Genomic DNA, 13,940 nt, shown 5'->3' with positions numbered 1-13,940 from the left:
GTTCTGCTACAAAAAACTGGGTGGTAAATTCCTGATATCCAAAATCCCTGGCTCTGGAGTGAGTGTTTGGCCTAGCAGCGAAGCTACTGGCGGGGATGCTGGCGTCCCATCTCAGAGTGCCTGGCTTTGAGGCCCTGCTCCAGCTTCCTGTGAACACAGACTCTGGCATCACAGCAGATGGTGACTCAAACAAAACACAGAGGCAGAGACTAGGACCGCGGGGGGCGGGGGATCGCCTGGACAGGGCCAGCTGACGTCAGGAGCCTGGACTCAACCCAAGTCTCCGCGTCCAGGAGATTCCCCCATCCCCGCTGTCTTGCTCTCTGTCTCTGTGTCTTGTCCTATCTATCTCCTTGCCTCTAAATAAATAGCCCCAAATGTGCTCAGCATTTAGGAGAGACTCCTTCATGAGCCCCCTTTTCCCTGTCGCTTCTCAGGTTGCAATAATAATCAGGCCTTGAATTCAACTGTGTGGGATAGAAACCCACCCGGTTTGGCGCGAGCAAGCCAGGAGCAGTGTTAGACCCTGAAGTTGTGGTGTGGGAAGCGCAGGGCTGGCGCACTGGCCCTAGGTACTGTCAGCACCTCTGATGCTTCTCTCTTGATGCACTGGTCCTAGGTACTATCAACACCTCTGGTGTACTGGTCCTAGGTACTGTCAGCACCTCTGGTGTACTGGTCCTAGGTACTGTCAGCACCTCTGATGCTTCTCTCTTGGCGCACTGGTCCTAGGTACGATCAGCACCTCTGACACTTCTCTCTTGGCTGTGCCACCCTCGGCATGACGTCAGTCCCCCTGGTCACCATCTGTGACCACATCTTATCTGACAAGAAGTAGGAGCAGGAATTGTGGATGAAGAGGGCCCTGGATCAGGACCTCCCACTCCCACAGCTCATCAGTGAAGACAATGGCAGGGACAACACGTTGCTGATCCAAACGAAATTGGGATTCTGTTAGTAACGAAAAAGGGAAGAATGGCTGCTGGGGCGACAACCAGCAAAGTCTTCCCTGACCCCCATCACTGGCTCAGGTCCCGCTGTACCATCACAACGTCCAGGCGGCTGCTCTGTGCGTCAGTAACGCAGTCATGGCTTAGGGAAATAGCTTTTCAGCTGCGGTCTCCCAACAGAACGTGAACTCTAGGGAGGGAGGGACTGGGTCTATCCTGCTCGAGTGTCCTCAGTGTCCCTAGACCTAATCAAATGCCTTGTACACAGTAATCAAAATTGGTGAATAAACCGCTTAATCAAAGCTATTGATTGGGGCTGGCACTGTGGCACAGTAGGCCAAGCCTCTGCCTGCAGTACCGGCATCCCATATGGGCACTGGTTCCTGTCCCAGCTGCTTCTCTTCTGATCCAGCTCTCTGCTATGACCTGGGAAAGCAGCAGAAGATGGCCCAAGTCCTTGGGCCCCTCTACCTGTGTGGGAGACCTGGAAGAAGCTCCTGGCTCCTGGCTTCTATTGGCCCAGCTCCGGCCATTGCAGCCATTTGGGGAGTGAATCAGCAGACAGAAGACCTCTCTCTCTCTGTCTCCCTCTCTCTGTCTGTGACTCTGCCTCTCAAATAAATAAATAAAATCGTTTTTTTTAAGCTTTTGATCTGCATCTTGGCTGTAGACAGTTCACTTTTTCCTTGCTTAAATGCAGACTAGAAATATTTGTATGCCTTATAAGGTTAATGTTATGGAGAATATGTGGAAAAAATTGAGGACACACTGGGAAACTGTGCTGGGTAAGAACTTGATATATGTGATAACAGAAGTAGCAGAGCTGTAGGGATACACTTTAAGGTCATGGGATAAAAAATATCAAGAGGGGAATCCCAGGAACACCAACCATATTATTTGGTAACAAACATGGGAAGTGGAGTTAATGAGATGGGAGGGAGGGGCATACTGGGTCATGGCTGCCTTTTCCTTTTCTTCTATCTTCTCTCATTAAGAAAGAGGTGGTTTCCTTCTTTCTTGGGCCTGGCACTGTGGCACGGTGGGCTAATCTTCTGCCTGCAGCACTAGTATCCCATATGGGTGCCAGTTCTTGTCCCAGCTGCTCCTCTTCCAATCCAGCTCTCTGCTATGGCCTGGGAAAGCAGTAGAAGATGGCCCAAGTGCTTGGGCCCCTGCACCCGTGTGGGAGACCCGAAAGAACCTCCTGGCTCCTGGCTTCAGATCGGCACAGCTCTGGCCATTGCAGCCATTTGGGGAGTGAACCAGTGGAAGGAAGACCTTTCTCTCTCTGTCTTTCGCTCTCACTGTCTGTAACTCTACCTCTCAAATAAATAAATAAAATCTTTAAAAGCAAATGAAAGAAGTGGGGTTTTTTCTTTTTTTTAAGAGTTATTTTATTTACCTGAAAGCTAGAGTTAGAGAGCAAGAGTGGGAGCGAGAGCGAGAGCGAGAGAGAGCGAGAGAGAGAGAGAGATCTCCCATCTACTGGCTCACTCCCCAAATGGCCACAACATCCATGGCCGAGGAGACCCAAGCACTTGGGCCATCTTCAGCTGCTCTCGCAGGGGCGTTAACAGTGATCTGGATCCAAAATGGAGCAACTGGGACCTGAACCAGCACTCATATGGGATGGCAGCATCGTAGGCTGCAGCTTAACCCTCTGCCACAACCCTGGCCCCCAAAGACATGTTTTTATACATGGAATTGAACTACGTGGGGAAACTGCTTGACCAGTGAAGGTTGTCTTAGCTCACTCACCTGACACTCGCTGTGTCCCAGGCCCTGTGTTGGCACTAGGAGTGCATGGTGATCAAGCATGGCTGCGTCCCACGTGGCACCTATGGCTGGCTGGGGTGGTGGGGCAGGTGACACAGAGGTAAACAGATCTGTTGCCAGTGATAAGTGTTAGGAGTTGCTGTGACCAGGAGAACAAGGCGAGGTGATGCGCAGGCCACCACCTGGGAGGGAGGGGGTAATTACGAGAGGATGCTGAAAGTGCAGAAGTTGTGAGGCAGCAGAGACAGGTGTGCTCCAGGACCAGGGCCGCTCCCCCAGGTGGACAGGGGACAGCCGCTTGACATGGCCCGTCTGTCTGATGGCTTCTCCTACCTCCCGCCCTCGCCCCCAGCCCACCTCCCTGGGACTTGGCGAAGCACACTCTGACCTCAGCACGTTGCCCGTCCTTAGCCACTCTTCCCACGTCTTCTCAATGTTGACTGCACTTCGAATCTCTGTCCCTCACTCCCTCTCAGTGACCATTCCATGGACTCGTGGACATCAGCCTCTTGTGTCCCACTCTGCCCCTCCCTGACTTCCCATCGTGCCCATACACAGGTTTGTTACCTGGCTCTGGAATGGGCGTTCCCAGGGAGCAGGAACTGGGTTGGTCCCTGAGGTGTCTCCAACTCCTGGAAAAGGACGTGGAACAGAGCAGCTTTGCTTTTATTTGTTTGTTTGTTTTTAAAGATTTATTTTTATTTATTTGAGGGGGGGGGTCTTCCAGCCACTGGTTTGCTCCCCAATTGACTGCAACGGCCAGAGCTGCACTGATCTGAAACCAGGAGTCAGGAGCCTCTTCCGGGTCTCCCATGTGGGTGTAGGGGCCCAAGGACTTGGGCCATCTTCCACTGCTTTCCCAGGTCATAGCAGAGAGAGCTGGATTAGAAGTGGTGCAGCCGGGACTCGAACCGGCGCCCACGTGGGATGCCTGCACCTCAGGCTGCGACTTGACCTGCTATGCCACAGCACCGGCCCCTATACAAAGCATTTAAAATTGTACCCCCAACAAAACTGAAAATAGCAAAGTGAAACAAGGAGCAAAGGATCAGCTTTGCTGCATACGCAGCAAATCCAAACTCTTGGCAAATCAGACAACTAAGCCATAACAAGGGGAGAGATCCTGGAAGACGAAGAGAGTGCGTTACAGCAGCCCACTTGGGTAAGACAGAGGTCCTGGGGAAGCGCGGAAGGACCAGCAGTGCGGGCACTGAGGAAGCAAGGGCACGCAACGTGCTTCTAAACAAAGGAGAGCCCAGTGTCGCTCGCGGGCTCCAGAGCCTCTTCCCAGGAGCCCTCTGAGAAACAAACAAAATCCAGGCGCTACACAGCCGCACACCTACGTTAAGTTTCCAACCAAAACTTAACCAAAAATGTCCAAATTAAAAAAAGATACTTCAATCTCAGAGTTATGAATCCACAGGTTCCGTGTGCTGGGCTGTCGCTTCTCTTCAAAGGCCAGTGCAAACACGGTGACATAACCGGTGAAGACAGTGGCAGCTCTGATCTCAGTCGGAATCAGCTCAAAGCACGTGAAACTGCAAAGTGGTAAGCAGATCAATGCAGCAAGCCAAAGCCAGTGAGCAACAGCCGGTTTCTCATCAGTGGACAGCAAAAGCTACAAAACTGGCCTCGGTTTCAGAAAGAATGTTAGGTTACTGAGGATTAGCTGAGGGGCAGGCGTCGTGACTCTGTGGGTGAAGCCACCACTTGGGATGCCCACATCCCACACTGGAGTGACAGTTTGAGGCCCAGTTACTCCATTTCCAATCCACATTCCTGCTAATGCACCTGGGAGGAGGCAGATGGTGGCTCAAGTACTTGAGTTACTGCACCCCCACGGCAGACCCAGAAAGAGCTCCTGGCTCCTGGCTTCAGCCTGGCCCAGCCCTGGCCATTGCAGCCTTTTGGGAAGTGGGCCAGCAGATGAAAGATCTCTCTCTCTCTCTCTCTCTCTCTCTCCTTTTCAAATAAATAAATAAATCTTTTTTTAAAAAGGTAGATTAATAATATGTAAATTATACCTCCGTAAAGCTGTTTAGAACATTTTAAAAACAGAGAAAGTGAGAGAGCAAGGTGAGGGGTCGGGGTACCACGCGCTGGGGCCAAGGGGAGCAGCTTCAGCTGAGCTCTGATGGTCACGGTGGGCTACAGGAGGGCTTTAGCAGAGAAGTGGCTCTGGAAGAATCTCTGACTGCTAGACTGGAATTGCAAGCACATTCTTAGCCAGTGTAGGAGCAAGGAAGCCACACAGGAAGTTACTAAGTACTTCAAAAAAGAAAGGAAAGGGTCAAGGTCCTTTAGCCAGGGTCAGAGCAATGCAGGGGTGAAAACCAGGGAGACTGGGAAGATGTATGGGATGTATGCCACCACAACAAATATGAGCAGATAAGACTACCATACAACAGCAGGACATTCAACAATAAACCATCACTCCATGCTGCAATTGCTATAATAAAATTATCTCAAACGGTGAAAATGCGGCGGATAGACGTATGCCATGGTGGCCTCAATAATTATGAAAAGTGACAGAATTAAATCTCAAAGAATCTGACGTAGGTCGCCGGGAGTGTTTCAGTACAGTGAGATCAGCTGGTTTACGGGCAGGCACCTGCAGCTTGGCTGGGAGGGCTGGTGGTGCTGAGGGTTGAGCTGCAGCGTACAGTGCTGGCATCCCACAGCCAAGCGTCAGTGTGAGTCCCAGGTGCTCCACTCTGCTAATGTGCCTGGGAAGGCAAGAAGACGGCCCAAGAACCCGGACCCCTGCCAGCCATGTGGGAGACCCAGATGGGGTTCCAGGCTCTTAGCTTTGGCTTAATCCCGCCCCAACCATGGTGGCCATTTGGGAAGTGAGCCAACAGATAGAAGATCTCTCTCTCTCTCTCTCTGTGTCATTCTACATTTCAAATAAAAAAGAAGAAGAAGAAGAAGAAAAGAAAAAAGACAGCACGTGGGACACCTGCACCCTGTATCAGAGTCCTGGCTCCACTTACGATTCTGGTTTCCTGCTGATGCACACCCTGGAGGCAGCAGGTGACGGCTCAAGCACTTGTTTCCCTACCACCCATAGGGAGAGCCAGGCCAAGTTCTGAGCTCCTGTTTTTGGCCTGGCCCAGCTGCTGTGGGCACTGGGGAATAAGTTAGCAGATGGGAGATCTCTCTCTTTCTCTCTCTTTCTGCCTGTCCATCTGTCCCTGTCTCTCTGCCTTTCAAATTAAATGAAAACAAATGAATAAAAATTTATTTTAAAAATTAGCCAGTGTAAATAGAAAAAAGCAAAGTTTAACAATAGACTTCATTTTCTAGTATACATGTTTCTCTAACAAATCACCAAACTCTGTCCCAGAATTCTTAGATCAAAACCACAATAAAAACAAAACAAGAACACAGGAAAAGATACCTTGAAGTAATTAAAACTTACCAGCTATTAAATAGCATCCAGGATGGGATGAAATTCAGAACATGTCGAGTTTGCAGACATAAAGATCACTATTCCATTTTACATAATGCTGTCTTTTTTTTTTTTTTAAGATTTTACTTATTTATTTGAGAGGTAGAGACAAAGAGAAAGGTCTTCCACCTGCTAGTTCACTCCCTAAATGGCCACAATGGCTACAGCTGCGCTGATCCAAAGCCAGGAGCCGGGAGCTTCTTCTGGGTCTCCCACGCTGGTGCAGGGGCCCAAGGACTTGAGCCATCTTTCACTGCTTTCCCAGGCCATAGCAGAGAACTGGATCAGAAGAGGAGCAGCCGGGACTCAAACCGGCGCCCATATGGGATGCTGGCACTGAAGGTGGAGGATCAATCTACTGTGCCATATTGCCGAACCCCCACAATGCTGTCTTAAATCAAAAATTATGTCCTTTGGGTTTTTGGGTGTGAGGGAAGCATGGTGAGAAACCCCCATCCCACAGGCCCCTCGGCCGATTGGGCCGTCGGCCAGGCTGAGCGTGTGCTTCCTGAAGCTCGGCCCCGTCCTCACGGAGCTGGACTGTCCCTCGAAGGAAGACCCCTTACACGAACCTTGCAAGGCTCCCTTTTCATTTTTCCCCCTAAAAATTCCCATCAGGCCCATTTTTAGAGAAGTCTCAGTGTGTTTAAACTTCAGGTCCAAATTTTTATTCCAGCAGGCTCGCCAAATTAGAAACTGTGTAGAATCCATTTTTTCCCAAACGACGGTCCTGAGACGCAAGTGAGCTTCAGTGGGTGTTTGGCAGTGTCCGGGATTTCCTGCCTCCCCCGTCTGATGAAATCTGTAGCTATAATGTTGTTATGTCACCAGGACTCAGGCCTCGGCGCTTGCCAGACCTCAGCTCGGACATTCATGTGGGTTTTCCCGAATACCCTGCAGCAACTTAAATCTCAGATGTTATTGCCAGCTACCAGGGGAATTAAATGGAGAATCAGGAAATATAAAGTGACTAACAGTTACCCATTGCACAACTTTTTCCCATGGGCATTTCCATGGCTTGGAAACAAACTTGAGGGCACCACGGTCCACGGTAAAATGCTCACCGACATCCTGAGATTCCAGGTCTGCAGACACATTTCTGGAGAAATTTCTGGTTCTGTTCCTGGAAGGGCTGAATGTTTCAGTGGTAAACGGCTGCGCCTGGGGCTTGTTCAGTTACATCCGAGTCGCGGTGATTAGACGCAGCTGGAATTGTGTGTGAGCAAAGGGCAACGCTGAGACGTTTTATAGGTATGCAATCACCTTTCTCTCATAAAGGTAATGAATTCATAATCACCTGGAATCAAGCAGCACTGGCGCAAGGACCGCGTCTACACCTTCCTGCTCGAACCCAGTCTACACCTCCCTGCTCGAACCCAGCATCCACAGCCGCTCGCGACTGCGTGGTACCTGCACCGGAAGCAGAAAGCCCAAATCACAGAAGAGGAAGAAGTACAGCAGAGGAAGGACGTCAGGAGAGCAAGCATGGACATTGCTCACGGGCGTGACACAATGCCTGGGAATGAGGGAGCCTGGGAGGCAGCTCACCCCCAGGGAGGGGGACAGCAGGATGGTGCTGGCGTCCCGCTCACACGCACGCCGGGACAGCAGCGGAAGGTGCACTCGCTGATAGCGCACTGGAAAGAGGCATTCCACGAATCGGAAAACGGGGTTTCTGGTTCAGCCCTCTTACATCTGGAATCCCCTCTGCTTTCGGATACAACAGGAGTCGAAGCCTCCAGCGAAAACCGTCTCTTTTATAATGGGCTTATTTTTTCTTGGGTTTTTAATTTTGTCTGTGCTGGTTGAATGTGGTTATCAGTTTCCACACTAGTGTGTAAATGCACCAACACGGGCACGTTTTCAAAGCTGGACGGATCATTCCCGCCCTCTGCCTCCTCATGTGCCAGATTCCCACAGGGCTACCAATTTCCAGTTTTTCCAGGAGAGAGTTCGCTTCGCCATCGATTTCGGTGAAGCTCCTTGCTTTAAGCTGTCTGTAACAAAGTGTTTAGTCCCAGAGTGAGTGACGTACATTCTCTCTGTCCCTGTCCACGCTGCAAGAGAAAAAAGTGGGGGGAAGCCCTCTGAGAGGGGACCAAATCCTCCGTGCGTCCTTGGCCAACGCTGTCTCACGCCCCGTCACATCATTTAGCTCTGTTCTCGTCCACCCTCCAGAAGACCCGTGACAGCCGGATGGAAAACCCACTGACTAAATTAAAACCTACTAATTGGGCTTCAAATTTCTTCTGAAAATTTTCTTTCCCAGCGTCACAGATGAGGTACCGTGTGGGTGTCGGATGTACGAGTCAGAGGAAATTCGTTCTCTCTGCACAAATAAGTCGTTTACTAAGCTTGCTCCTCGGGTCCTGGCGATGATGAAACGCAGGCTGTGGTGGCCTCAGAGCTCCCGAGGCTTTTCGGGTGGATGGAACCAGGAGGTCGCAGCCTCGCGTGGCTCGGTCGTCTGCACACAAGACGGGTCCCTTGGCTAAACAAGTGAGGGAATCAAAGGCTACACTGGCACATGGGACATGTAGCTGTCCTCGCTCCGTGTGACGTGTGCACCCTTCTTTGCTATTCAGACATTGTGCTCAGTGGTTGAAAGGACAACCGTGCGACTTTGCGTTGTCACCTGAATTCCTAGTTCGCAGCATCGACAGAGATGCGTCACACACCACTGACCTCGCACCTAGGGGATTCCCATCCATGTACGGGTGTGTGGACGTGGGTCGCAGGAATACGATCGTTTCCTGCTTTTGTCAGAATTTGCATGATGCTCTGAGCTGAGCCTCCAAACTGTGTTCAGAATTTTGTTTTCCTGAGAGCCACGGATTACGGGCCTTAGAAGGCTGTGATTTCTCAGCAAGGGGGCCAAGGTCAACATCAGCTGTGACAGAAGGTGTTCTAGCACGTCCCCTCGACAGGGGACAGACTCGCCACTGCGCTGGTCTTCCTTCCAGACACCAGCAGCTCCGGTCAGATAACGAGAAAAGTTTCAGATAAATCCCAGTAGCGAGACTGTCTTAGTGCATCCGGGCTCCTATAACCAAATACCAGAGCTTGTGAACAAAGCAGAAACTTCCTTTCTCACGGTTCGGGGCGCTGGGAGGTCCGAGATGAAGGCGCAGCAAACCCAGTGCCCGGTGAAGGCCCGTCTCATCGTGTTCACGGCCCCTCGTAAGGCACTAACCTTGTTTGTGAGGGCTCCACGCACAGACAACAGCCACAGGGTCAGCATGCAGATGGTGGTGGGGACACAAGCACTCAGCTCACAGGAGGAATAGAATATTCTACAGTGGACCTGGCAGTCCTGCTCAAAGTCGTCAGATCATTAAAAGCAAGGGAGTCCAAGAGGCTGTCACAGCCAAGAGGAGAAGAAGGAGGCGTTGTGTGGCATCCTGGATGGGATGCTGGGTGGGATGCTGGGTGGGATCCTGGATGGGATCCTGGGTGGGATGCTGGGTGGGATCCTGGATGGGAGCCTGGGTGGGATCCTGGGTGGGATGTTGGGTGGGATGCTGGGTGGGAGCCTGGGTGGGATCCTGGGTGGGATGCTGGGTGGGATGCTGGGTGGGATCCTGGGTGGGATCCTGGGTGGGAGCCTGGGTGGGATCCTGGTTGGGATGCTGGGTGGGAGCCTGGGTGGGAGCCTGGGTGGGATCTGGGGCAGGAAAAGAACATTGGGTTAAAACTGAGAAAACTGAAAGGATTATGAACTTTATTTCTTTAAAAAATAATGTATCTGTGGTGGTTCACTAGTTAGACCAAATGTACCGTACTAATGTAAGAGACGAATAATGGGGCAGAAGCGGTGTGTGGTGTGTGGGGTTCTCTGTACTATCTTCTAAGTTCTCTGTGAATCTGAAATGGTTCTAAAAAATGAAGTACATTTTAAAATCTACGCAGCTTTTTTTTTAACTTTTATTTAATGAATATAAATTTCCAAAGTACAACTTATGGATTACAATGCCCCCCCCATAACTTCCCTCCAAGATTTATTTATTTATTTGAAAGTCAGAGTTACAGAGAAAGGGAAGGAGAGGCAGAGAGAGAGAGAGAGAGAGAGAGAGAGAGAGGTCTTCCGTCCACTGGTTCACTCCCCAATTGGCTGCAACAGCTGGAGCTGCACAGATCTGAAGCCAGGAGCCAGGAGTTTCTTCTTCCAGGTTTCCCACAAGGGTGCAGGGGCCCAAGGACTTGGGCCATCTTCCACTGCTTTCCCAGGCCACAGCAGAGAGCTGAATCGGAAGTGGAGCAGCCGGGACTTGAACCAGCGCCCATATGGGATGCTGGCACTGGAGACAGCAGCTTTATCTGCTACACCACAGTGCTGGCCCCTACGTAGCTGTTTTTTTTTTTTTTTTTTTAATTGTATTTATTTATTGAGAGGCAGAGCTACAGAGAAAGAGGAAAAGACAGACACCGAGAGATCTTCCATTCACTGCAATTCTCCAAATAGCCAGGACTGGGCCAGGCTAAAGCCAGGAGCCAGGAGCCAGGAGCTTCTTCCAGGTCTCCCAAATGGATATAGGAAACCAAGCACTTAGGCCATTTTTTTTTTCTGATTTCCCAGGCCATTTGGAACAGCCAGGACTTGAACCGGTGCCCATGTGGGATTCTGGCTTTGCCAGCCATGGCTTAACCTGCCACACAACAATGCTGGCCCTGTGACAGCTAGGTCATGAATTCAGTTCCTTTGTATGTTACCTCTTGCCTTGCAGAATTTATCCTAAGGAAATAAGCAGAAAAGTGGAAAATTATGTACAGCACGGTTCATTAGACCTTTATCATCATTATGGCACAGTGGGTGATGTTGGAAGTTGCTACTCGGGATACCGTATCCCGTATGAGAATGCCATTTCGAGCCCCAGTACTCCATTCAGGATCCAGCTTCCTGCCAGCCATCTCAGGAGCAGCAGACGACGGCTGCAGTGCTGGGCCCCTGCCAGCTACGTGGGAGACATGGATGGGGTTCCAGGCTCCTGGCTCAGCCAGCCCTAGCCCTAGCTGTTGTGAGTATTCGGGGAGTAAATCAGCAGATAAAGGATCTCTGGGTCGCTCTGCCTCTCTGTCGACTTCTCTCTCTCTCTCTCTCTCTCTCTCTCTCTCTCTGTTGTTCAAAGAGATGAAAAAGAAATAAACATTTTTTTATGTTATGTTATGAAAATAAATATTAGGGGCTGGCGTTGTGGCATAGTGGGTAAAGCCACTGCCAACTGGCTGTTCCACTTCGGATCCAGCTCCCTGCTAATGTTCCTGGGAAAGCAGTGGAAGATGGCCCAAGTCCTTGGCCCCTGCACCCGCGTGGGAGACCCGGAAGAAGCTCCTGGCTCCTGGCTTCAGCCTGGCCCAGCCCTGGCTGTTGTGACCATTTTGGGGAGTGAACCAGTGGAAGATCTCTCCCTCTCTCTCTGTTTCTTCCTCTCTCTGTGTAACTCTGACTTTCAAATAAATAAATAAATAAATAAATAAATAATCGAGAAGCATTAAAAAAATCATATTGTGGAAGAGTGTTCACTGGCAGTGAGAAACCTTAGCACTGTGTATACTATTCATGGCAGTGCCCTCTGGGTGGTGTCACCTCTGACACCATGGAGCGGAGGTCTCCATAGGATGCGGAATACCAGCCTGGTGGTGGCTCTCTCGGAAGGAGCACCATGGTTGCCTCAGCCACCATTAGTGTTAGGAAAAGCCAAAGGCCCACCTTTAAAAAGTGACCTGGGTTTTATAATAAAATACAGTTGTCCCAACTTAAACAAATGGCTATGTATCTATTCATCTTGCATATTTGCTTTTCTTTAAAAAAGATTTATTTATTTATTTGGAAGCCAGAGTTACACACAGAGAGAGGGAGATACAGAAAGTTCTCCCATCTGCTGGTTCACTCCCTAAATGGCTACAACAGCAGAGGCTGGGCCAAGCTGAAAACAGGAGCCAGGAGCTTCCTCTGGGCCTCCCACGTGGGTGCAGGGGCCCAAGCACTTGGGCCGTCGTCCTTGTTTTCCCAGGTGCGTTCACAGGGCGCGGGGGCAGCAGGGACTCTCAGCAGTGCTCACATGAAATGCTGGCGTCAGCAGCTTAACCACACGGCAGCCACCACAACGCCGGCTTCCATCTTGCAGATTAGGGAGCGCTTGCCATATTCAAAATATTATGGCAGGTGCTCTGAGAGTGAAAGAGAGAAGTCCACAAAGTTGGTAATGAGCTTAGAATTTAGCAGGAGTGATCAAAACAAATTTATAAAAAATTCTATACTGTGAGGGAAAACACTGGAGGAGGGAAAGAGAACATCCAATGGAAATGAAAATAAAGAAGTTATCTGAGAAGAGATATGAAGATAGAAGAATTTTAAACTGGCTGCGTTGCCATGGGAAACGCTGGGAATAAACATGTAAGGGTGGTACAGGGAACAGCGTGAAAACGGGAGAAGGGTGAAAAACAGAAGGCTGATTCAGGAAAGCCCAAGTGTTTGCGTCTGGCTGAACACATACACAGTACTGTGGGACGGCAGGAGGCCCTGAGAACTGGGGCGGGGGGGGGGGGTGGGAGGCTAAAGTCGGAAAAGAGAGACGCTTAGTTGTGGCTCAGCGAGGGAAGCCGCCTCCTGCCACGCCAGCATCCCCTAAGAGCCCAGAGGCCCGGTTGCTCCACTTCCAGCCCAACTCCCTGCTAATGTGCCTGGGAAAGCAGTGGAGGATGGCCCGAGTGCTTGGGCCCCTGCACCCGTGTGGGAGACCCGGATGGAGCTCTGGATTCCTGGCTTTGGCCCGGCCCAGCCCTGGCCCAGCCCTGGCCCAGCCCTGGCCATTGTGGCCATTTGGGGACTGAACCAACTGATGCAAGATCTCTCTCTCCCTCTAACTCTGCCTTTCAAGTAAATAAATGAAATCTAAAAAGGAAGCGTCAGTGCCCATCTGGCAAGTTGGTACTTCATGTGTGCGGTGAGTGTGGTTCATCAAGGTTGCTAGGCAGCTTGAGAGCCCGACAGCACCTGCGCTGGTGAGATGAGCCTGGCTGTAGACAGGACCACCAGGGAAACTGCCGGCACGGACACCTCCGCCACACTCAGAGCATTTCAGCACGTCTTCCCAAGTGCAAGGTTGGACCCGGAAGGCAAGGGAAACCCTCAGAGACCCAGCCCAGGGAGGAAGCGTGGCTTCAAACCGGCGGGAAGAGTACGATGCCCCAGGGCATCTGTCCATTCCTGCCGGCCCAGGCCCTTGGACCAGGACTTCCCCAAACCTCCGAAGTTGGAGGAGAAACAAGAATCATGGTAGGAGCTCTAGCAATAGTAATGGACGCTAATGCTTCCAAGTGCCAGGCACTGTCCTGAGGGCTTGGCAGTGTCCCTTAGTCCCCGCGACACCCCTCGGAGGAAGGTGCACCGTTCCCACTTCACAGGGGAGGAGGCCGAAGCACGGCCGCCCAGCAGCCCGAGAGCCGGGCCCACGCAGAGCTCGCCCAAACCTCGCGGTCCTTGGCCCAAGAGGATTCCTGAGCTGCGTGCGCACACGGCGTGTTGACTGTTCTCCCTCAGGAGAGTGCTTCTCTCTGGCTCTAGGACTCAGCCGCTGATAAGCTGAGCCGCCAGGTACCTGCCCTTCCGACTGCTTCCAGGGCCCTGACGCCGTTCGTTGTCCCGTCTTGTGATGAGATGCCGCCGTGCCCGCCGTGCCTCTGCACACCCTGGCCCCACTCCTGCTCGTTTGTGCCAGGTGGTGACACGAAGAACGATCCCAGGGACACACGCGCTCTTTTCC

General features: G+C 51.3%; 1 long non-coding RNA gene across 2 annotated transcripts; it reads right to left on the bottom strand.

The window, feature by feature from the left end:
* Positions 1–1,751: 1,751 nt before the first annotated feature.
* On the bottom strand, positions 1,752–9,515 carry LOC149125852 (uncharacterized). Of its 2 annotated transcripts, none has more exons than XR_016236787.1 (4): positions 7,242–9,515; positions 3,294–3,358; positions 2,709–2,908; positions 1,752–2,083 (listed from the first exon to the last, which is right to left on the bottom strand). It is a non-coding gene; the product is annotated as an uncharacterized LOC149125852 (long non-coding RNA). The 2 variants fall into 2 exon arrangements; XR_016236788.1 differs by lacking the exon at positions 7,242–9,515 and adding an exon at positions 5,720–5,855.
* Positions 9,516–13,940: the final 4,425 nt, after the last annotated feature.

Source organism: Oryctolagus cuniculus, chromosome 7, assembly GCF_051225735.1.
Source record: "Oryctolagus cuniculus isolate XC-2025 breed Fujian yellow rabbit chromosome 7, ASM5122573v1, whole genome shotgun sequence".
Classification (NCBI taxonomy): domain Eukaryota; kingdom Metazoa; phylum Chordata; class Mammalia; order Lagomorpha; family Leporidae; genus Oryctolagus; species Oryctolagus cuniculus.
This window is presented reverse-complemented; position numbering and strand designations above follow the sequence as displayed.